Source organism: Grampus griseus (genome assembly GCF_964374135.1).
Source record: "Grampus griseus genome assembly, chromosome: 9".
Classification (NCBI taxonomy): Eukaryota; Metazoa; Chordata; class Mammalia; order Artiodactyla; family Delphinidae; genus Grampus; species Grampus griseus.
In genome coordinates, this window is record NC_139003.1 from 78,695,797 (window position 1) to 78,721,131 (window position 25,335).

The 25,335-nt window shown below is 35.9% G+C and overlaps 1 protein-coding gene across 1 annotated transcript in view; it reads left to right on the plus strand.

The window, feature by feature from the left end:
• SEMA3A (semaphorin 3A) overlaps positions 1–25,335 on the plus strand; it is a gene marked incomplete at its 3' end in the record, with an annotated part of 231,758 nt that overhangs the window by 79,776 nt on the left and 126,647 nt on the right. The window lies entirely within an intron of this gene.

Here is a 25,335-nt window from a genome sequence, read left to right on the forward strand (position 1 = left end):
ATGCTTCATTACTAATTTCTTCAGTTCATTTAGCTTCTAGTTGCTATTCATTGGGACCTACTTTGAATTCAGATGCTGTTATTAATTTTAATCTGTGAATGCAAAAAGAATGAGACCATCACTCAACAATAACTGTGGAACAGGAGGAAGGGAGGAAGCATTTGCTTTCGCTCTGGATTACAGAGTCCAATCCATTTTGCATGTGCAGCAGATGTCAGCAGGCTGAATGTGTACTGTTTTCTCCTTCATTTGTATATTGCCAGCTTTTCCCCTCCATTTCCATCCTTAGCCAGAAGTGTCTGCCACCGCAGTTGTTTTCTTCTGCCCAGAGATTAAGAAAGGATGCCATACATGTGCACAGTGATCTGATCTCATGTTTGAGCTAAATTACTCACATTTATGTTCTTGCTTAGCTAGGCTTTGTTTTTATATTTTGGGCTATTATTTTGTCAGTATAAAAAAGGAAAAAGAAATGTTTGTCTCTTACTCCTACAAGACGTTTTAGTGAGAAAATTTAGTGAGGAAATTAAAGTTAGGGAAATTTAAGTACAACTTGCAATTAGGGATGTATTTAAAGGAAAAGTTACTAGTAGGAAAGCAGTTCCATGAATTGGATTTATCAATAGCCTTAAATTATAAGCCTTTTTATTATTTTTGGCACAAAATCCTAAGAAGAACAAAAGTGTTCATGTGGTGAGAAAATCATTTGTGACAAAATTTTCTTTCAGATTGGAATTCAGAAATACTCAACAGATAAAGAATTTGTTCCCAGAATATTTCTGGAATCCTAAAGATAAAATATAATTTACATGTTAGCCACTTCTTTATAACTTAAACTCTAGAGCCTTTCTTTATATGTTCTTAATGGGTACAAAAGTGTTACAAATATGTTCTTTCAACCCAAAGACTTAGAAATCAAAACAGTTTGTGTTGTGCCTTCTTTGTATAAGAAGGCACCTTCGAGGCTATGTGGTTTCTAGACTGAACACAATTATTATGACTTTCCTGATGATCCTGGGAAGATAAAAACCCTTTACGGGGCTTCCCTGGTGGCACAGTGGTTGAGAGTCCGCCTGCCGATGCAGCGGACGCGGGTTCGTGCCCCGGTCCGGGAGGATCCCACATGCTGCGGAGCGGCTGTGCCCGTGAGCCGTGGCCGCTGAGCCTGCGCATCCGGAGCCTGTGCTTCGCAGCGGGAGGGGCCACAACAGTGAGAGGCCCATGTACCGCAAAAAACAAACAAAAAAAACCCCTTTACCAGGGTCTCACCGGCGTAGACAGTTGCCCTCATCAGCCTCTTCTCCCACTGCATCCTTCTTCCTTCCTTTACAAGTATGCATACTGTTCTTGCTGACATACCCAAGAGTTTTAAGTAAAAATTAACTTTAAGGAAGGGCAGTTCCACTTAAATTACTTGTTTCATATGGATGAAATTAGGAATAATTTCCTGCACACGGTCCTGGAGACTTTGCATACTTAACTTTTCAGTAACTTCTGGATAAATCTCTCCCTTTTTCTTTCCTTCTCAGCTATTTCCTATAGTCAGGCACCCTAAAATTGGGTCTCACTTCTCTGTTTACTGGAGACAGCTCTGGAGAACCTTCCCCATGTTGTATTGCACTTTTTACATCTGCCAGGCACCATGCTGTGTAAGACAGTGGGGTCCGGACAGCTGAGCTCCAAGCACAGGTTGGTAGAAAAGATACAGGCTTTAGGGACAGATCTGACTTCTGATCATGTTCGGCAACTTACTAGCTGTGGAGCACTGGAAAAATTACTTAACCTCTCTGAGACTCTGTCTCATAATATGTAAAAACAAAACAAACCTCTGCGATTCTCAGTGTCCATATGTTTTAAATGAGAACTTGACTTATTACCTCCAACTGCTTTCCAACCCTCCCAGCAGGGCGTGACCCACTGACATTTTTTGCTGTAGAAACTCAGGGAGTTCTAATCCCATCATTGTTAAAGGCAGGTCACCTGGCCTCACACTGCAGGGCTTTGGTCCAACCTCACTTCAGTACTGGATGCTTGATAAGGAGCAAGCTACTAACTTTCTTTGTGTCTTTGTTTCTACTCTAGAAAGTGGTAATGAGAATGGTCTCTACCTCATACAGTTGTTGTAAGAGTTTAATGTTGTCTAATAGGTAGATACTGAAAAAAATGTGGATTATCATTTTTAAAATAGAAATGTGTATCTCAGGCTGAAAGCGGTTTCAGGGTTTATGGTGATAGTTACCACCTTGCTGTTAAATGTACCTCATTCATCAGAGGTTGTATGTTACTGCACTGGGCTCTCATTGTTGCCAGGTCATTCTGTACTTAGCTTAATTTCCTCCATTTTTAAATTTGAAGCTTAGATGATCTTGGTGGTCGTTTAAATTAAAATATCATATATTGTTCCTGTATTTTTACCATTTTCCCCAAAATGTAGTTTTGTTTTGTGTTTTTTCTTTTTGAAGTTGCTCTTTAGCAAAGTTCCTTCCTTCTCATCTCATCAACTACTTTATTGCTGCTTTATGGATGGGTGGGGAGATGCAGAGGTACAGCTTCTGGAGCCAGGCCATTTACCCAGGAAAATGGAGGAGGCCGTTTCCTCCTTCCCATCTCCTTAAGGTGGGATATTGACGTACAAGTATTTTCCTGAAATCCTAAAACTCAGAACCTTTGAGAGAAGTCCTCCTTCAGAAGCTCAGTGATCTTGATTTGCATGGCAACTATACATGGGGAGATACTGTTCCAGACTGTTTAGGGGGTCAGAGGGAAAATGATTATGCAATTACCTGGGGGAATTTGGAGCAGTCTAGACAGTCAATCTAGGAAATTCTGGAAAAGATATTATCACGATGACTTGTCTAGACAACATAAAATTTAATTTTCAATGCTTAAGCTGCCTTAAGAGAGAATCTGCTTTAAATTGATCTGTATTGGTACTAAAAATACTACACTCGGATTTAAACAGTTATGCTGTTTTTGAAGTTGAGAAAAAAGAGACAATATGTGCTTCATGCCGTTAGGAAAATAATGCTGGTAATGGAAAGATTGGAAGAATAAGAAATAAAATAATAATCAGGACTGAGGCCAGGATTGTTGGATAAGAGTTCATAAGGTCTCATGAAGTTTGAATTTAGTGACTTTTATTTACAAGGATGGATTTTCAGAAAGAACCAAGACAAATCTTTCTCCTATATTCTGGTTGAAAAGTAGCATGTATACTTTGCTGTTCCTGCCCCATTCTACATAAAATAGTGAAATAGTTTACTTTTTAAACTTCTGTCCAGGCTTTACATATTACAAATAATTTTATCATACAAAAAAGGACTTTTTGCTTTTATCATGAATTCATGGACATTTTAACATCCAGTTTTTTCTTTGCAGTGCTCTTCCTTTAAAATAACTCTTTGTCTTACATTGAGTCCCCAAGATTGTTGAAATTCATTGTTAGAAATTATGGACTTACCATTCCAGATGGCTGGATGCCACAAAAGACATCACTTTTGAAACAAAGCAAGACTTCCTTTATCATTTAATAGCTTCAGATCTTATACGAGGAAATAGCAATTCCTTTTAAATAATCATGAACAGTTTGCAAAAAAAAAAGAAAAAACCTTGTTTAGTCTTCTAATTATGAAAATAGACCCAATTTTGCTCTTCTAGCATTTTAATAGCGATATTTAAACTCCTGAATACTGTATTCCAAAACTACTCTTGCTGTATAGTGAATGCCTTATGACCACACACGGTATGTCATTTATTGCTGTATTAAGCAGATTTTGTGTTTGTGTTTCCTGTAGTACAATTGGGAATTGGTAGACCTATTAATTAACTCCAGTTCTATAAGATGTGTCAGTCAATTCTTGGTTATCCTCCAGTAGTACTTGACATTGCAGATAACTCCCAGTGAGGTCACATGCTCCATACGCATGTGTGTGTTTATTATTAAAATGCATGCAGAGTTCACGGAAGGAATGATTCAGAGCTAGAGTACAGATGAGTTTTGTGTTTAAGCTTTCAGCATCCATGCCATTCAAATGAAAAGTGTAAGTCATCCTTACGAGACAGAATATTCCCAAAAGGCTTATAGTATATGGTATTTCCCTTTCAAATTTACATCTGTTAATAAAAAAAATGTATGAATTTAGGAGGAGGATAGCTTTTCGAAGAAGTGTCTGGATGTTTTCTCACATCCTAAACGGGCCTCCTCCTCGTACTGCGAAGGAAATCTAAAGAAAGATGGACCCAGATGAGAGCTGGAAAATATTAACTCTATAAATACTCTCATAATGTCATGATCTCAATTTATGATAGAACCAAAGGGACATTAAGAAATGCAATGAAGCTTAATGGCTATCTCTAAGGTCATTTCTGCAATGACAACTAATATATCAAGATGTAAAATAAAATGTTTTGTCTGGTTCTTCTCTTCCACCAAGAATAAGAGTTTGCTTTCATGTAAAACTTTGAATCACATGCTCTTAGTAACAGTCTCCAGGTCCAAATACTACTTAAGTGGTAGCTAGTGCTCTGTCGACTAATTTATACATCTAATCTAACTTTCTCTAATTGAGTTATCTCTCTCAGTGTGTTATGTCATTGAGTCCAATAGAGTCCAAGTTTATTTCTAAGAGGAAATGCTAAAGCTAAGAAATTCAGATATCTTGGTAAAGCAATGAGGCGTTGTTTGGGGGTTGGTTACATCATTCCATCTTTCTTAGATCATGTCTTGGAGTCTGACTTTTCCCACTTATGTTAGTAGGTTAGTTGGGAAAAGTCAGGATTCCTTGGTGATTTCTTCTCGCTTCATCATTTCCACCAGAGGCAGTGTGTCCCTCATTTGCACTCTCAAACTGAGCCAAGCGTGGTTAGAGCAAGACCATTATGGTTTCCAGGTTTTTCTTCCCTAATCTTTCAATACTTGAATCATGTTGGAAGGTGGACCATACAAGTTACCATGCTGAATAAACAATACCACCGTTTATATTGCAGATGAAATTTTAAAATGCTTTGCTGTTTGTATTTGAGAAAAAGGATCACAGTTCATAAATTCTTTGACCTTAACAGCTCAGCAATATATTTCTTGTGAGCTATTCACATTCTAAACTCTAGATATTATCAGTGAGGCTGTTTCTCAAAATCAACAGAACTAGTGGCCAAGTGAGGCAGTAGAGGGACCTAAGTTATGATTAGAAACAAGTTTAGGGAAAAAAAAAAAAATCACAAATGGTGAAAGAGAGAGAGAACCAAAAATCCAAACCAGCTTCTCCTATACCCAATTTAAAAGATTTCAAATCACCATTTTATATTTTGACTGGTTTGCTCTAAATATAGGGTATGAAAACACCATAGTTATGAGATTAATACACTTTTACCCTCTACACTTATTTGGCTCAATTGTAAAACGTTTTCTTTTTTCCCCCCTCATAGTATTTCATCACTATCTCACAATGACAGAAAAAATAGAAATGTTAGCATTCAGTTTTTAACTTTCAGAGTATTTAGTTTCATGTTTTGTCAGATCTGGTTCAACTAGTGCCAGAAAAAGAATTTGAACAAAATTAAACAGTTTTCTTAAGGCCGTATCGGTGCAGTGATGTCATTCTCAATTACTTATTAAAAGACTGTGTTATCCGTAGTACTCAATTTCTGAGTGACATCTTCATTCACAATACAGACATAAGGACTAAATCATAAACAGCACATTGACCAATATATATTTTTCTTTTCTTCATAACTACTAGTAGCTAGTTTGGATCAAAGACTTTATATTTCTTGGAGCTAATCTGTCACTGGAGGTGTGTACTCCAACTTAAATTTTTCTCTTACTGTGCCCTTTTTGATTGATTGCTTTGCACTCATTCCCTATATAATCTATTTTAAAAGGAAGTTTCTGTTTATAAAAACTAATTTGTTATCAATATTATATTTTTCAAAAAACACAAAGAGTAGTGCTAAACCCCATTGCCTGCTCACCTGTTTGGGCTGTTTTCCTCTTCTCTTTTGTTCTTCCTCTTCGTGACCCTTTCTTTGCCCTTGAACTCTAGTTCTGTTTTTCTTCCTTTATCTCTTTGTCTTCTTGCCTAAATTACTTCATTTGGAACCAAAGTTTAAGGTAGTGGAAATACAGCCTGGATATATAGGTGAGAAGGAAGGCATTAGTTTAATATATTTGAAACTTGGGGAAAATACCAAGATAAATTTAGACTGAATTTCCACAAATCAGAATATGTTTACCTCCTCTTGGAGTGTGTTTCAAATAGGCCTCAGCAAGCTATCTTGTAGATTTGTTTTAAATCATGATTGTTCACTTTGATGATAACCTGAGGAAATGATACAAGTCCATTCCAAATTATTTGGATAACTACCTCATAATCATGTAAAATCTTAAGATTTTAGTGCTCTTGTTTGCTTAAAGCTTATAAGCATGTGAGTGCCAAGGATATACCTTTAATATTCTTGGGCTAATAAGAAGGAAGCAAAGGTTGAGTTGATATGCAAACACTGTCTTCCTGCCAAGTAAAGGCCAAAATGGGGTCAGAGTGGGCTTTGTGAAGGAAGATCTTGCTGTGGTTCAAAAAGAGAAAAGTAAATTACCCCAGAGCACAAAGGAAGGTAGAACTGCTAGCTTCAAAGACTAGCTTCTGGTCACTAGAACCACGTTCATATTGTAAGAAGGTATTTACTTTTCAAGATACACAAAGATATTATTGTCCCATTGCTTTGCTATTGCTAATTTCAATTGTATTTGCTTTCTAGTTTTGTTGGTACTTAATTTTAATCAGGAAGAACCTATATTTAGCTTTATAATTTTATAAATTTAGTTACTACTAGAAAATATGCTATGTAAGTTAACTGGTGGCACACTAAGAAGATAACTTGTGGTAGCTTTTAAGCAGATAGTGTCACCTGTTTTTCACATCTGAGGACACTCCCCTTGCTCTAGTGTAATGGCCTCTGGTCTAGGTTCCTCATGGCTCTCAGCTGCTCCAGGCTTACCACATGTAGTCAATTTGGACGTGATGCGAGCTGGGGAAATAGAAAGAGCAAAGGCTGGTGCTGTGAATCAGCGTGAGGTGATGAGCATAGCACTGAAGTGAAAAGGAAAGACATAATGAGAAAACCAGAAGTTCTGGAATAAAGGTTTTATTTATTAAATAGATTTGGGGGAATACTAGGAGATAATGGAGGCTTAACGTTTATATCTAGGGCTCTTCAGCTTTGTAGCTACAATTCTGTTCAACTGCTACAATCAATGCCCAAGTGATCTTGGAGGCAATTTGTATTCAGAAGCAATTTATATTCAATAGAGGTAAAATGGACTTTAATAAAAATATAAGAAACATTTTTCCTAAGCAAGGTTCTAACAGTAATGGTGAGGAACATAAACACAAATGTCTGCCCTCAAAGATTTAACGTGTACATAAATATGTAACTTCAACATGATGAAACATCAGTAATAATAACAACTATACTCCAAACAGCTAGTATTTACTAAGCAATAATTATACTCTGTACTGGCTGCTTTGAATGTATTACCTTACTCAGTGTTCACAAAATCTGATGAGGTAGGCACTCTTCACATCCTCACTGTACTGATGAAAAATTAAGGGTTTCATAGGTATTTTATAATGGGCCTGAGGCAATCATGCTATTCATTGGTTTACGTCTGAGTGGAGAACCCGCTCCTTTAAAAGGAAGTACCAGCCTGGCACAGAGCGAGAAAAGGGTTAAAATCACTAATTCTGGGCTTCCCTAGTGGCGCAGTGGTTGAGAGTCTGCCTGCCGATGCAGGGGACACGGGTTCGTGCCCTGGTCCGGGAAGATCCCGCATGCCGCAGAGCAGCTAGGCCCATGAGCCATGGCCGCTGAGCCTGCGTGTCCGGAGCCTGTGCTCTGCAACGGGAGAGGCCACAACAGTGAGAGGCCTGCGTACCGCAAAAAAAAAAAAATCACTAATTCTGATTTAGGGTATTAAGTCAGAGATTTTCTCATGTATTTATTTTATATTCCAAAAATACTTAATGTGTGCCTAGTTTGAACAAGGTGATGACTGTAAATAAGGGAACACTTGATGAAGTGAAGAAAGGCCATCACATTTAAGCTGAGTTTTGAAAAATAGGTGAAGTATTGATGGTTGTGGAGGATCCGTTATGTAAGCCTAGAAGGATAGAAGAGGAAAACAGAGACATTAAAGTCCAATGGCGAAATGGCAGATACCCCAGTGTGCATCTAGTACACTGATTTTCAAAAATGAGGCTGGAAAATTAGGATCAAGTTGAGTTTAGGGAAGCTAGCCAAGAGCTATACAAGATTTTAGGAAGAAACTACTGGTATTGCTATGATTGGTTCTGAAACATGTTTTTGGTGTAAATGTGTGTGTGGAGGGGAAAAAAGACATACAGGTACATCCATTTTGAGACTGTGGCAAAAGTTGAGTAGTGTCACATGCTGAGAACCTGGACTGATAGTGAGGGAAAGATACTGAGTACTGTTAAAAGTTCTCATAACAAACAATAAGAAAATTACATCTAAATTTCATAAACCACTAGATGACATACACTGACATGATGATACTCTTTAAACTCCCCAATGAAAAGATGGTTTCCCAGTTGTCTGGGGACAATTAGATAAACATGTTTTGTAGCATACTGTGGCTTACGCACATTCAATTTTCACTGCTAAGTCTACAAATAAGCTGAATTTATACTGTGCATAAAACATTAAGCTACCATATGCAAAGTTATGCGAATTTCTCACCCACAGTGTATAACAAAAACATGGTTTCTCCACACTTGTAAATCCAGAGAATGCTATTTTGTGTAATGCATATGTGAAAGCAATTCAAACACACTTTGTTTAAAAAATAAAAATAAAACACAAATAACTAAACAAAAAGAAACAAGATATATTATACTTAGAAATAGTAATTTTTAAATGAAAAATATCCATGCTTTAATATTAATTTCATTACTATGTTATAGCTTTTACTGATTTTGTGAAATTTTTATGCAGATGATGTATCCAATTTATCCCCTTGTTATTCTGCCCCATTTCTATCCTGCTGTAACTACTCTCCATGATTTTTTCATTAATTTTATTACTATTCATGACTCATCGTTGACATATTTGATGGTTTTATGACTATTATAGCATTTTGTATTTATAACCCTGTGATGAAGGTGTTATCTCCATTTTTCATTTTAGGGAACTATGTCTCAGAGAGAGTCAACTATCTACCCATCATCACACAACTAGTAAATTTGTTGTCATAACCGTCAATAACATACGACCTTCCTAGTGACATCAATATTAGTCTCATAGTGTACCAATACTGTAGCATCCTCATTGGTAGGATGCTGTCCCATGTGCGTTTTTTTGTTAGTTTTTTTTTTACTGTGGTAAGAATACTTAACACAAGATCTGCTCTCCTAACAACTTTTTAAGTGCACAATTCTGTACTGTTAACTACAGGCACAGTGTTGTGCAGCTGATCGCTAGAACTTACTCATCTTGTGTAACTGAAACTTTATACCCATTGAGCAGCAACTCCCCATTTTCCCCACCTCCAACTCCTGACAACCACCATTCTGTTCTCTGATTCTGTGAGTTTGACTGTTTTAGATTCCTCACATATCTGGAATCATGTAGCATTTGCCCTTCTGTGCCTGGCTTATTTTACCTAGCATGATATCCTTCAGGTTCATTGCAACAATATTCACAATAGCTAAGATAGGGAAACAGCCTAAATGTCCATCAGCAGATGAATGGGTAAAGAAAATGTGGTGTCAGATGCAATGAAATGTGATTAGGCCTTAAAAAAGAAGGAAATCCTGCCATATTCAATAACATGCACTATGTGTTCATTAATACTCAGGTGTAAACACTCTCAAAATAGTGAATTTCAAGTAAAATGAACTACAACTTGCATTAGTAGGAACCTACTTAAAAGAAGCATTAAGTTCTTGGTGCTGGAAATGTGACAGTGACTGTCAACTTGGTAAAATGGCAGTGGCAAATTCATGGCGTCCTTTAAAAGGATATGATAATACAATCTGGAAGTCATGTTTCAATAAAAGAAGTGCTTGGATACCCACAAAACAGTTACTTTCTGTTTCTACTAATTCCCTCTCTGTGTAAGAAAGGTGTTGAGCAAAAATAAACAAAACCTGCCTACTGGTATTTCCACTTAGATGCACAGGAGAGTTCAAATATGTTTTACAATCAAAGAGAGTTGTAATTCTTTTTTTTTTTAAATTAATTTATTTATTTTTGGCTGTGTTGGGTCTTCGCTACTGTGTGCAGGCTTTCTCTAGTTGCGGTGAGCAGGGGCTACTCTTCGTTATGGTGCGCGGGCTTCTCATTGCGGTGGCTTCTCTTGCTGTGGGGCGCGGGCTCTAGGCGTGTGGGCTTCAGTAGTTGTGGCACGTGGGCTCAGTAGTTGTCGCTCGTGGGCTGTGGAGCGCAGGCTCAGTAGTTGTGGCACATGGGCTTAGTTGCTCTGCAGCATGTGGGATCTTCCTGGACCAGGGCTTGAACCCATGCCCCCTGCATTGGCTGGTGGATTCTTAAGCATTGTGCCACCAGGGAAGCCCAAGAGTTGTGATTCTTTTTTACGCAAAAGGGATAACCAGAATCTGTAGCATTAATATATAGAAATATATTTGAAATAGATTTCTTAAAATATATATATATATATTTTAGATGTTGGGGGTAGGACTTTATTAATTAATTAATTTATTTTTGCTGTGTTGGGTCTTCGTTTCTGTGCGAGGGCTTTCTCTGGTTGTGGCAAGTGGGGGCCACTCTTCATCACGGTGCGCGGGCATCTCACTATCGCGGCCTCTCTTGTTGCGGAGCACAGACTCCAGATGCACAGGCTCAGTACTTGTGGCTCACGGGCCTAGTTGCTCCGTGGCATGTGGGATCCTCCCAGACCAGGGCTCGAACCCGTGTCCCCTGCATTAGCAGGCAGATTCTCAACCACTGTGCCACCAGGGAAGCCCCTTATTTCTTAAAATATTTTAAAAATTAAAGTTTCTCAATTCTCATTCAAAGTAAGTTTAGCAATGAAACATGCCCTTTTACTATTTCTCAATGTTTTGATCACGTAATAAATATTTCAAGAACACAGAAGAATCTGGATATTACTATACATAGAATTTTAGATTAATAAACAGAAAATACTTAATTTTACATGGCACACAAATTATTAAATAACAGAAAGTTGGTATAGTCTTTATTTCATTTTCCTTAATGTAAATGGACCTTATCAAGATATCTGCCTGTGAAGATATTGAAATATTAACATATTTTTTAAAAAGCTACATTTTTACTCAAAATTAATTTTGTACTTAGGAGTCTTTAGAGTTTCCAGCTAGAATAAATGTATTTGGATAAATATATATTTATGTGAAAGGACATCTTTTAATCATTGCCTCAAAAATTGAATGATATAGGCTTTCAGCTTTCACTTAACACAATTATTTCTATCTTTGCCTATTTTACTCAGATACTTTAGTAATTTCAATCCATTCCTATAGAAATGATAGAAAATTTGATATTAGTACCTGAGTACAGTTTTGAGATTTATATGTTTACATGCAGGAAATATATTGTTTCAAATTGTCAGAAATCAAACCACATAGAATCACTACTTTCCATTTTTATTTTATTTTATTTTTCCTGTCTGCCGTTTTAATTCGATTGTGCATCTCCGGCCACTGAAAGCAATCTCAGGAATTGCTGAGTGGTTAAAAAGGGAGTCAAATGGGATCTGAAATCAATCCACAGGTCTGTCACTGATTCATTGTGTGACTTTTGCTGCCACTGAAATGACATTAAAATGGTCTCCTCAACATTTTTATACCTCAGGATTTCTCTTGTGATAAATAAATACCTATCTAATATGCATTATGGATATATACTTTAAAAAGTAGGTGATGATGAAGAACTACAAGACTAGCTTCTGTTTTAACAAGTTATCTCACTTGAATTTACCACAAAGCTTTATACAGAGGCTAAAAGTCTGGATATTTCTAGTGTTGCAAATGGGGTTTTGTATACATGCCAGGGTTCAAGCTCCTTTTAAGTGCTTTTATCCTGGCAAACTTTTCTTCTTTTGATTTTATTTTGTTGGTATTTAATAGCTGTTGTACTACATATTTAAATTAACCTGGAAAGGATGGATGTTTAGTGTCCCATATTGACTTGCCCTTTGCTGGCCTAAATCTCGGAGGCAAATGGAAGATTTGCAGGGAGGAACACCTATTCGCTGTATTATGTCATGCTAGATAGCCATCCTAGGTACTAGGTACCTTAACACTACGTCAAATTTTTGCAAATTTTTCCTAACAACAGTATGGAATTTTTAAACGTTCATGCTAAGATTGCACAGTCTCTTAGACATATTAATTTTTTTCTAGAATAAGATGTAATAACTTACGTGACAGAGGAATAGGAAAATATTATGCCATTGATAAGCAAAATATTTCCATTTTTACTATGCAAACGACCAGAAAACTAGATGTGAACTGACACCCCTTTGTTCATAAATTCATCAGAGGCAATCAATAGTTTCCAGTCTCCTTTTTTTAAAATAAATTTATTTGTTTTATTTATTTATTTTTGGCTGCATTGAGTCTTCATGGCTACACGTGGGCTTTTCTCTAGTTGCAGAGAGCGGGGGATACTCTTTGCTGCGGTGCGCAGGCTTCTCATTGCCATGGCTTCTTCTGTTGCAGAGCACAGACTCTAGGCGTGCAGGCTTTAGTAGTTGTGGCTCGCAGGCTCTAGAGAGCAGGCTCAGTAGTTGTGGTGCACGGGCTTAGCTGCTCCGCGGCGTGTGGGATATTCCTGGACCAGGGCTCGTACCCGTGTCCCCTGCATTGGCAGGTGGATTCTCAACCACTGCACCACCAGAGAAGCCCTCCAGTCTCTTGAGTAAAATCAACTTCAGGTAAAATGAAAAAACAAAATGAAATGATGTGTTTGCCGCATGGATGACAAAAATGTAATCCCATTCACTTTTCTACCTTATACTACTCAAGAGTCTGAAAATTTTAATAAGCTCCTAAGAAAGAAATGAAAAGTACTTTTCAACTGTGCTGCTAAGAAAAATATTTTGATCTGGAAGATTTTAGTACAAAAAATTAAGTTGGAAGATTTGATATCCACAAGACTACTGAAGCCCAATACCATCCTAAGCAGAAAGCTCAGCAATATCTGATGTCTTACTTTTTTTTTTTGATATCTTACTTTTTAAAAAATGATGTGTCCAGAGCTAACCTCTGACCACAGTTTCCATGAATTTTTGCTTAAAAATACATGTTTATAAAATACTGTATCTTACAGTTACTGCATAGCTCCTCTAAGTCCTATCCTTCATTTCATAATATAGGAAATTTAAACTCAGATTGCTTAAATAGTATTCTCAAATCCCATGGCTACTTAGTGGTAAAAGCTGAGCTTAAACTCAGCTCTCCTGACAGCCGATTCAGAGTTCTTGCCATTGCACTACATTGCCTTCACTCTCACTATCAAACATGGAAAAGGACGTGAAAGGCACAATTTTTCATTTACATCAAGCTGTTTATAAGTTTTTATTAAAATAAAGTGAATAAGTAAATAACATTAGATAATTACTTTTAAAATATAGTTTTACTTTATTTCTCCATGCATTCATGGTCTGATTATAAACTATATAATGTAATGTCAGGGAAAACTTGTATGATTTCTTTTACAAAATAATATTTCCTTATTCAAAATGAGTCAATTGTTTCTTCAAAATAGATAAAATTTGAATTTTGTTTCACTACTTTATACTATTTTCCTTTATTCTCATTAAGGTAGCTAGATTAAAGATGATTTCTATTAGTTGAAACAGTCAGCATATATCAAATATTATCAAAGAAAATAATTGAAACATTAGGAAGGCAACCTGAACACTGTGAACACCAGAATCATGCAAAATTGCACCCACACACCTCTGCATACAATGGACAAGAACGACTAAACTCTTTGATCTCTCCTGGATGACATGAAAGAGTAAAAGGGGGGAAAAAAGCAGCGTCTGTTAGAAAAAGAGTTTAATGAACAGGGTGGAGACCAGCTGAGTGTTGACATAGAGTATGAGAAAAGAAAAAGAATGCAGAAACAAATTTATAGTGATAGACTTCAATAGATCCAAAGAAAGTCTGATTTAGAAAAAAGATATTAAATGCAGTTTGATTTGTATGTAAAATATTTATAATTCCTGTAGTGAGTTCTCTACCAATGTTTTCAATAGGAAAAATATATATATATTACATATGGATATAACTTTTATATATAAAACTATATATTCATATTATATATATGTGTGTGTTTATAACCATAGTGATGACAACATCTTAGACAAAAATGTGAAGGTGTAATATAAGGAATGTAAGTCAGTTCAAACTGCCTGAACATATATTGTAAATACAAATTTTAGTCTATTTTTCCTTTAACTTAAGGAAGTTGTGGGAAAAGTGGGTGTTTTGAAATGGATCAATTCTACAGGGATAGAATTTGCCTAGGCGTTGTCCATCATTCAACTGCTGCAACTATCCAAAGCAAAAATATTTTATCAGTACTTTATAAATTTGGGCGACTTTCAGGCTTGTGAGTTTTTGTATCCCAAAGGGTGGTGGTGATGGTTTTTCTTTTTATGATTGGCATCATATGCTGTTATAAGTATAGATTCTGCTATCATGTGATTTAGTATTTTCTAGGATTCTGACTGTTACACCAGCCGTTCCCAACCTTATGTCTGGTAGATGACATGTACCTATGTGATATTCTCTCCTGGGCACACCCATCATTATATGCATAAGAATATTCTGAAATATGAGCAGCTAAAAATAATGACATCAGAGCCTTAACTTTGAAAAATAATGACATAAGAGCCTTAAGCTTGAACTGGCCATAGTTTCTTTAAAATAATAATAAAGTAAAAAGAAAACTATTGAAAATGTACATATTTAAGTTCAGGGAAGGAAGCCATGTTTGAGGTTAGAGAAAGTGAATCATGGGCAAAAATGACAAGAAGCCATGATCTTAGATGTGTGAGAAAGTACTTAGGAAATACGAAAAGAAAGATTTTTGCCTCTACGATCATGCCTGTATGTAATAGACTAAGTGGACTCTTCTGCTGGACACCAGACAAGCTGTGTAAAGGTCACCATGACTACAGTTCCACTTGGTGAAACAATGCTGTTAACTCAGATCCTGCCTCCTCCCTGCTGCTCACCACTTGGCCTATCCAATCAGGTTATCACCCTGAAGCCAGAGCAATCTTCTCAGGAAGCAAACAGTAGCCCATCACCTCTGTTTAAAGATAGAAACTAGGAAAATCTGCTTTTTGGTCTTGGTCCTTTCTATCTCGGAATCCTTTTCTGGACCTTTATCCCCTTACCCTCTACTAACATTCTGGAGTTCCTTTTCTTCTTCTGGTTCCTTTAATTCACTGTCTCTTTTCTTTTAGGTCTTTGCACTTACTGTGCCTATTCCTTGGATCCCTTGGATATTTGCTTTAATAAATCAATCTCATCCTTCTGATTCCCAACTCAAGCATCACTTCCTTAGAGCAAGTTTCCATCACTTTTCTTGTATTGTAGATAATACTACTATTAAATATGCTCTCATAGCAACACAGGTGAAAAGGCAGACAAATAAATAGATGCATATATTGTGTTAAGTCCTATAATAGGGATTAGAGAAATTTATCTGAAATAGGATATATATTTGCAGGAAGGATTCGCCTTATAAACTCTGAACTGCTAAGGGTCATTTCTTCATCTCTTAAGAGTTAATTGTGATAAACAATTGTGACTCTTTTGTGCAAAAAGCCACAGGGTGTAGATCAGAATGAGGACCTGAAATAAACATCCCCAGCCAGTTTGAACCCTTGAATAACACCAAATAGTCTCTTTTTTAAAATGTGCGTACTCCATATTTTAATACAAACCATTTTATAAATTTGACATATATCACCATTTTCATGTCAGGAATAATCCATATTGATTAACATACAAGTATGCTCAAATTTTAGCATTTTTGGTTTTTTTTGTCATTGGTATAATTGTTTTATCTCTCATATGCATAAGACCCTAAGCAGAGAACAGATTTAAGTAAAATTTTCACTGTAACGTTTGATCTGCAGTTGAAGGTTATTCTGCTGTCAGGGCCCTTATGTAGCAAAGTCAGAAAAGAAGTAGATGAAGGATACACATGACCAAACTTAAAGGAGGGAAGGGGGCCTAAGAGAAGAAAGGAATGAAGTAATATGCCTCCAAATCCATTTGTTAAAATAGGTTGAGCTAACAGTGAAATTTATTGCATAATAACAGTAATGATAATAATAATAACATATCTATTAATTTTTATTTTGGGCCCTTTGTTTAAAATCGAATAGAAATTCTTGGCAGATTTCAGTGCTCTGAATCAAGTATGACACTTAAGATTCTGTGAGTGCTGTCACTTGTAATGTAACATAGCGTTTATGTAGACGTCTACATTTCTGTCCTGAAGACTAACACAGAGGAAGCAATAAATATAATTAGCAATGTAATGTTCAGCAGCAGCTTTTCCTGGCAGTGTAGGGAAGTGGGAGTTTTAAGGTGAGAGGGCCAAAGAGACAAGGGGAGGGCAAAGGCAGAAATATGTTCACGCTAACATTAAAAAGACAATAACTGAAGGTAGCATTACCAGAAAACTACGCGCTCCATTGTTTGAGTTTCGAATTAAAGCTCTCTGAGGATAAAGGCAAATTCTATTTTGGTCAAAGAATTGCCTTTCATCTCCCCCCATCAGGATGTAATTGGCAGGAGATGACACAACCTGCTTAACAATCAGGTATTTCAGAGATTCCCAGTTGACAGTGAGCAAGATTCCCTTGACTCTCCTTAAATGCCTTTTTTTTCCTCTTTGTGAACAGCATGTATCTGGCATCTGTAAAACATTAATTCACTAACATTCTCAGAGAGTAGACCGTGGGTTGACAAGAATTCCAACTTTAGAATTTAGCAGAGTATACAAAGTTATGAAAAAATGTAGCCTGCGTGTCCATCTCTTGGGAAAAATGAGACATTGTAATATTATGGCATTTAATTGTGTTCATAATATACTGATTTAAATTCTAGAGAAATCATCTCAGAATTCTATAATGTTTGGCAGGTTAGAAAAAAAGAGCATTATAATAAAAATCACTGCCTATTTTTGACAAACTGAAAATGACAGACTCGTCTGAGTTATTAATAGATCAATGAATTTCTGGATATTCATTGTGAGGAAAGTATGAAGATATTGCCCAAAACATGGAGTCAAAGTAAAGCAGTTTTCTCTAAGCCTGACTGACTTTTTAGAAGCCACTTTGGATTAACCATAGTGTTAGCTAGATTAAGGTTTAATTTTATCATTTTACCTCAAAGGGATATTGTGATCAAATGTGTTTTACCTAGTAAGGCATTCTGCCTAATAGATTCTGAATTGTACCAGTAAATACTACTTATTCTAATTCTCCTCCCATTTCCCCGGCCCAACACTCTGATGATAAGGTGTGTACTTTCAGTTTGGAGGTTTTTTATTCAGATTAGATCTGAAATATAAAACATTTTGTGTAAAAGCATACTCTTTTTATCAGTCTACACAGTTTTCTACAGCACACAGTGTGACATACTTTAGACACTTGATAATATTTAAGTAAATGAATAACCACTAGTAGCATAATTATTGTGACATTAAAAGTATCACCTTTAAATATCCTTTTTTTTTTTTTTTTTTTTTTGGCGGTACACGGGCCTCTCACTGCTGTGGCTTCTCCCGCTGCATAGCACAGGCTCCGGACCCGCGGGCCCATTGGCCATGGCTCACCGGCGGCATGTGGGATCTTCCCGGACCGGGGCACGAACCCGTGTCCCCTGCATCAGCAGGTGGACTCTCAACCACTGCACCACCAGGGAAGCCCATCCTTATTTTTAATAGGAAAACAATCAGTTAATATCATGCATTCAGTCCCACTTTGATTTATTTTCTTGGCTTCTAGGTGTAAGCTTAAATTCTATTTTGCATTTATTTCTTCAACTCTTTGTTGTGTGTTTCCTTTTCTTTGCATTTGGGTTAAATCTTTCCTCCTTGCAGAGAAAACATGCTATTGCCATGCTGTAGGCTATTTCTGCACATATTTAGGCAAGTCATCTGCAACCATTGTGTTACCTGTCCATTGTTTAAGGAGCAAATGTTAAAGCATACATGTTTCAGGAATGGAATGGAGGATACATCATGATTTAGCAACCGTTAGTACTCTGATTGTCAAATTCCTAAATTTTTATTAAACACACATGTTGATTTTTTCCTTTGAGATAGTCCAACCGACTTATCCCCTGAACTTCCATGGTTTTACTTTTAAAGCTCTTACCAGGTTCTTTCCAAATCAAACTTTAAATCCAAGAAGTGCGTGCACTCACACCTCCACTGTAATCTAAAAAGTAAAAACAATCTTTTATAATATTTGTATTATTTTATTACCCAGAGAATATATGAGATCAAACTTCAAAATCTTTCAGATATTCACAAACATAATTCTCTTGTTTATTTCTTATAATAGGACAGATCTAACTTCAGATCCTTCCTAATATAATAATAATGAGTTTTACAAATATATTGTCCTAAGAATGAATGTTTTAAATGTCTGATTTATTTAGTCTCTATATATCTGTTAAATATTTCAAGCTTATACAGCAATTTTGCATCATCAGTACATTTCATAACCTTTAAAACTTAGTTTGATAACACAGAAGGTTTCCTTGCTACTTCATAAATCTAGGTATTTAAAGTAATACCCAGTATACTTAAACTATGAGTTGTTTGTATATAATAGTTTTATGTGTAAGATAAATATATATAAATATAGATACCACCCTTTAGAAGCTGCATAATTATTTCTTAAAAAGTACTCATTTGTAAAATGAGCCCTATAATGAAGTTACCATAAGAAATGTTAATAACTACTTTGAAGGAATGACTATGTTTCATTAGATGTATAGGTAATTTGAAATTATAACTTCATGTGATTTAGATACGTATCATTTCTGTGAAGTGATTGAAGGTTACAGACTGTTAAATGGTTATCTTTAAAACTATAATTGCACTAAATCAGTAATTTTAACCTTCTCTATTTTTATCTATGAAATAATATTTGCAGTCTGGTATATGTCAAAATATCAATAGTTGACAAGTTTTTGTAGATTTGTATATATGAAGTTAAAAATATTCTTGTTGAAGAATTTACAATTAATAAGGACTTGATTTATTTTTTAAAAGCACAATTTGTACCAGTTATACTAATAGCAACATGTGAGGCACATATTCTTCTTCCAGTGGAGTACCAAACTGATAGCTGAACTGAGGTCTTGAGATTTCTGTTCCTATTTAAGGGGAAGTATTTTACACTACTAGGAAAACATGTTGCAGAGTGGTGCTTGAGATGAGTGTTTACATATAATTTTTCACCAAATGGTATTTTTTTTCCCTAACAGCTCTAAATTGACTCATCATTGGGTCTTAGGAGAATTATTACTTCAGTGCCTTTTTTACTCTTAGTATAAGCTCAAAAACTATGCAAATAACCTTAAATAACTTAAAAAAACCCTTTCCATTGTTTCAAATCCTGAAAAAAATAGTAGCATGTAAGAACATTTAGAGCAGCAACAAAGACTTCTCACCAGCAAAAGAATAATTCTATCTTATTTACTTTTGAATTCTCAAGCTAATATTTCATATTATAGTGGTTTTCATCTTGTTGGACAGGAAGTTGGGAAAAATGAGTAGGATGGTGTATTTCGTATCATTTTTCTAAGTATGTCAGATTTTATAGTCAAAGGATAATAAAATATTCTGTTATCTTTAAATAGATATGAAAAATGTCTTCATAATCAGTCAGCATAAAACTCACACAGAATACCACTTGTGCCATAGTATGATAGCGGTAAATAAAATTGAACTAAGGAATCTTGCCTTAAATAACTTAGAATTTACTTAGAGACATGACATAAAACTGTCAAAGTCAAAAATCATATTTTCAACAAACAGTTTTTTGGTGCTCATTTTATGATGATACCAACTTCATGGATTTATATAGTTAAAAGATAAATTTAACATGTTTTCTGCCCTCAGGACTGCAAGGGCATTTGGGAAAGAAATCATTTTTAACATACAACAATGGCCAGTTATATACAGTTATGTAGAAGGTGCCATGGAAGCCCCTATTTTGGAGTATCCAGTTTTGCCTAAGATTCTTTAAGCTACTTCCAAAACAGGTCAAGACAAGAATAGACATTTCAGAAAATGGGAAGAACCTTGCAAGGCACAGAGGAACAAGATTAAAACAAAATGCAGAAACATAGAGGAAGATAAATACTAACTAGTAAAAGAATATAATACAATGCCGTAGATTTTCAGAGAACAGAGGTCAGTGGTAATGAAGTGTTCGTGAAAGATTTCGAGAGGATAGTAATAACAGTGCTAGCAATAAAACAACAATACTAAACTACTGTTTTGAGTTACTCCTGAACGCTTTGCTGTATAACTTCTGTTCATCTTCCGGATCTCCACTGAGATGCCCATCTCTAAGGGAAGCCTTCTCTGGCTGCTTCATTCCCAGTCTCCGCCTAAGTAAAGTCGCCCTTGTATGTTTAATATACTGTCCTTTAGAAACATACATTAAAATTGCATATATATTGTATATGTGTGTATACATATACACATATGTATAAATAGGGAATACAGACATATGTTTAATGTCTGTATCCCCTATAACACTGTAAATGCCAGAACACTGATACTGTGTCTGTCTTATCTAGCTTTGCAACCACAGCTCCTGGCATGAGGTAGGATCATTGAAAATTAATGATTACATGTCCAAACACTGTGCCAAATAGTTATCTTAGTTCATCACTCCAACAGTCTAACTAGGCGGATGGAATTTTTTCCCATTTTATAATGAGAAAAATGGGAATTAGAGGGGTTCATTGATCTAGGGAATTCCAGAGTCACGTTTTGAACCCAGGTCTTTATAACTACTATAACCTCCTATTACAGTAACTGTGGTAAGTTACTTGAAAGTGAATTCTGATAATGGCCTGCAAGAGTTTGGATAAAAGGATAGAACAAGGTAAATATTTTCATTACAAAAGGAAACCAAAAAAACAAAAGACATGAAATTAATAGCAGATGCACTATTTTGGGGTATGGAGTGGGGGTAATAGAATATGCTGAATAAGCCATTTTGCATATTAGAAAATAGGAAGAAATAGAGTTGGACATTTGGATTAGACCAAATTATGAGGAATCTTGAAAGAAAGTTATATATACGAAAAAGAAAGCTACTGAGGATGGCTGAATGGGAAATTAATATGAAGAAAGCAGGTTTTATACAGCTTTAAAGTGCTAGTGAAGCATGTGATAATGCAATTGGATAAAAAGGGACAGAGCATCAAAGAAATCTAGGAAGCTAAGCAGAAATCTAATCTTGATATTTTAATCCTATTGATGAAATCTAATTTTGAAAAATTGCAAACAGATAATCTTTTTTCACTGCATTAACTACCTAATACAAAAGGATGCAATCAGAAAAAGAAAAGCTTCTTCCAGTTTCAAAGAACATTTATAACGTTTCAGAAGAACATTCTGAAAACCCACTATAGCATAATAACTCTTAGAAATAGTTGCAATTTAAAGAGGCATGTCCAAGCATTTCTTTAACCAGGAATCTTTGTTAAGGCTATGATGAGTTCTGTTCATCCCCAAAGCTTCAATGAACTATATCAAAAAGCAAGAAAGTGTGGTTCTTTAAAAAAAAAAAAAAATTACACATTTTAGTTCAGCAAATTCATTCGTGGAGTGATGTTCTGTTTCAGAAATTATACTGGAAGAACTAGGAAAATATAGAGAGATCAGCTTACAAGAATAGAAGGGAAAGAAAACAAATTATTAAATAGAGTTTTATGGATTGTGATTGAGGAATATGCACCAGGTGCCAGGGAACGGTTTGTATGTTAAAAGGTGGTAGACCATACAGGGTGGTTTGGAGAAGGTGAGGCCAGAAGCAGGGAAACCGTTGAATGTGGCTGCCAGGAGAGAAGAGATAAGGGCCTACATTTGGGTAGCTGCAGTGAGATAGATTCAAAATAAATTTTCAGTATATATAGAAGCTGAAGGTAAGAGAGGGAGAAATATAGGACAAGTGCCTATCATAACAAATATGAAGATGAACACAATAGAAAAAGAATTAAGTGATATAGAAGAGGTAGAAGCAAATTTTCCTCCATGTTCTGTGAGATAAATGCCTGTGAAGATGGTAGATGTGTTGTCTTCTAGAATGATATGCAGGTTCACTAAAGGGCTAAAGAAGGGAAACTGTGGTCAGTTCTACTGGAAGGTAAGTCGACGTTAGTTCGTGGATGATGTGGATTGCCCTTAGTTTATTTTCTATATCAGAGACAGTGTGAATAATGACACTGACAAGGTTTCCCTCTTTCCTCTTGTGCTAGAAAGTTCTGAACCAAAACCGTGGCCCGTCTTAAGCAGGTGTATTAATGAATGTAGTATCTCCTTTTAGCCCTGTTGCTGGCCCAGAGTAGTATCAGCCCTATTGCCCTTTCTGCTTGCCACACCTTAATTTATGCTACTTTGTCATATCCTATGACACTTGAAATCTGTTCTGGAAAATATATGGTGTAAATGCATTTGTATTTATTTCTGTAGCACTGCATGGATGATGGCTTAGAAGAAATAGATAATACATGTGGAAGACCAGTTAGATGATTGCATAGCCAACATTTTAACGGTAAAGGTAGAAGAAAAAACTATAAGAGCTTTTTTGGTTAAAGGATAAACAAATTGATAGTAAAGAATACATGAAACTGATAAACCAAGGTATGTTCTGGGCTTTGAACATGTGTAATAATGATGATTTCATTGATAAGATTTGGAGCATCATTAGGAGAATTGGCTTGATTACAGGATGCTGGTGTTAAGAGAGAACTTGCAGTGCTTGGTTTCCACTCTATCGAGGTTATGATTTGGATGAGACATCGAAGCAGTATGTCACTTAGGCAGATATTAAGCTGAAGGGAAAAAAAGAGTAAAATGTAGACGAGGGAGTCGTGACAGTGAAGTTTTGAGTGATGATTAAAGGGAAATAAAATATAAAAAAGCCAAAGACTAAACTTCAATGAAAGTACTTTTGGTGAAGTTACATAAGAAATGATGAAGAAAAAGGAAATAGACAGGGGTAGAACAAACACAGAACAGAGTCAAAACAGAAAATCTTACCTTGTAATAGGCACTCAGAATTTCCATAGTCAGTGAAAATGCCAAGGAACAACAACAACAAAAAGCCTTGGGAAAACTCCAGGGGAGTTGGAACAAGAAAGTCATTGGTGTTTATGGCCTTATAAGTAGAAGAGTGGGAGTGGAATTCAGAATAAAATGTTAACATGGAAGGGATCGTTCAGAACAAGGGATAAGAATAAAACAATTTACATGTGAATTTTGGAATATGTGAAAGGAATCAAATTCAAGGCAGTGTCAGTCAACAAGAAAAACAAATTGTGCAGCCAGCCAAATTTATCTTTATGTGTCTAAAATATATTTCCCAATTAATCCTTGGGAAAAAACAAAACTTATCTCTTTTTCTCAGGTCTATCATGTGTTACACAGTCCCCTGGTTATCATTTTGAACATGTGAAGAAACAAGTTAAGACAACTTGTGGTAGAACAAGATTAGAAATAATAGTTCCTTGTTCCCAGAAATTTTTCTCAGTATACAAACCACAACTTTTTTGGTATGAATTTTTACAATCACACATTTCGTGTAGCAGTACCTGAACAGTTAAGCCTATCTTCTACTATAATACCTTGGCCATGAACATAATTATTGTGAATTCCAGCTCTGTTAATTATTAGTTGTACCCCCTGGAGCATAGGCATTCTCCTTAACTGTCAAGTGAATAAAATAATATCTGCCTCCTAGCAAGTTTGTGGGGAATATAAATATGATTTGAAAATAACAATAATAAATCTAATAGCAAAGAGTTTATATGGTCCAGTCACATAGGAGAAAACAGCTTTAGGTGAAAGTCAGAGTCACACAACTACAGAGCAGCAGAGCCTGGGCTCAAACCCAGAGACTGTGAAAGTAGCAGGCACAGGACTCGCATCTTCCTATGTTCTCAACTTGTGCTGCTGTAATTTAATGCTAGTATCAGAGAGAGGGCAGGCAAAGGGGACCGTGGTAATAGTAATTGTAGTAGCCACATCAATAGCAGCAGGCTTTGATGTTCACCCTTTGGTTCTGCAAAGTGATCACACAGAGCACCTACAATTTATAATAGCTATAGGGCTAGGAAAACGGTAAAAACAGCACTGCTCTGGCCTCTTCCCTGATTCTGTGTGGCACCTATGTTTGGGCACTGAAGCAATTATAAAGTGCCAAACAACAACAAGATGGGAAAAATAAAACCAAAAAATTAGTGGAAGGTGAGCAGTCTGGTTTGATTATACATTTAAGGTTCAGTTGTACTTCCCTCTTCCAAAATATTGTATCAAAGCTTCTGACTCTCAACAGTCATGTCTTCATGATAATCCACTTATATGTGTCTTTTCCATTTTGCCTCTTTTATTTTTAAAAGTGCAAAGGGGATGCAAAATAGAGGATGGCTTCATTTACTTTTAAAAGGTTAAAGAAGGTACAAAAAATTAGAGTAATATAAGGGTATAGTTAAGATAAAATTAATTTTATGGTGTAAATAGCTCAACAAATTTATTTCATGTTTTCTAATTATTTTTCTCTGTTAAATGTTATTGGAATTTTATCTACAAAAAATTCCAGATTTCAAATTTTCCAATTGTGCTACAGTTTATAACTTTAGCACATGATTCAGGATATTCCTCAACTTGGTTCCTATCGTATTTTCTCCTTTCTTGATCATGCAGCAGTTTTCCATTTCCATCTGTGTTCACTCACTGCCCTCATCTCAGCCCACCAGTTACTTTTTCCCCCCCAGAACAGTGTCTAAGAGTTTATGATCAGTTTCAAAGCTCTGTGTAATGTGATATCCTCCTACATCTATGCTCTGTGTAATGTGATATCCTCCTACATCTATGTTCTCATTTCCTAGACACCCCCTCTCATCCTCCCTTTGCTCCTCCTAAACTTCAGTACAGTCCATTTGTGCAGTTAGCCAAAAAAAAAAAAAAAAAAAATCCACATGTAGCATCCTCCCTCACTAATACTGACATATTCTTATCCTTTATTCTTAA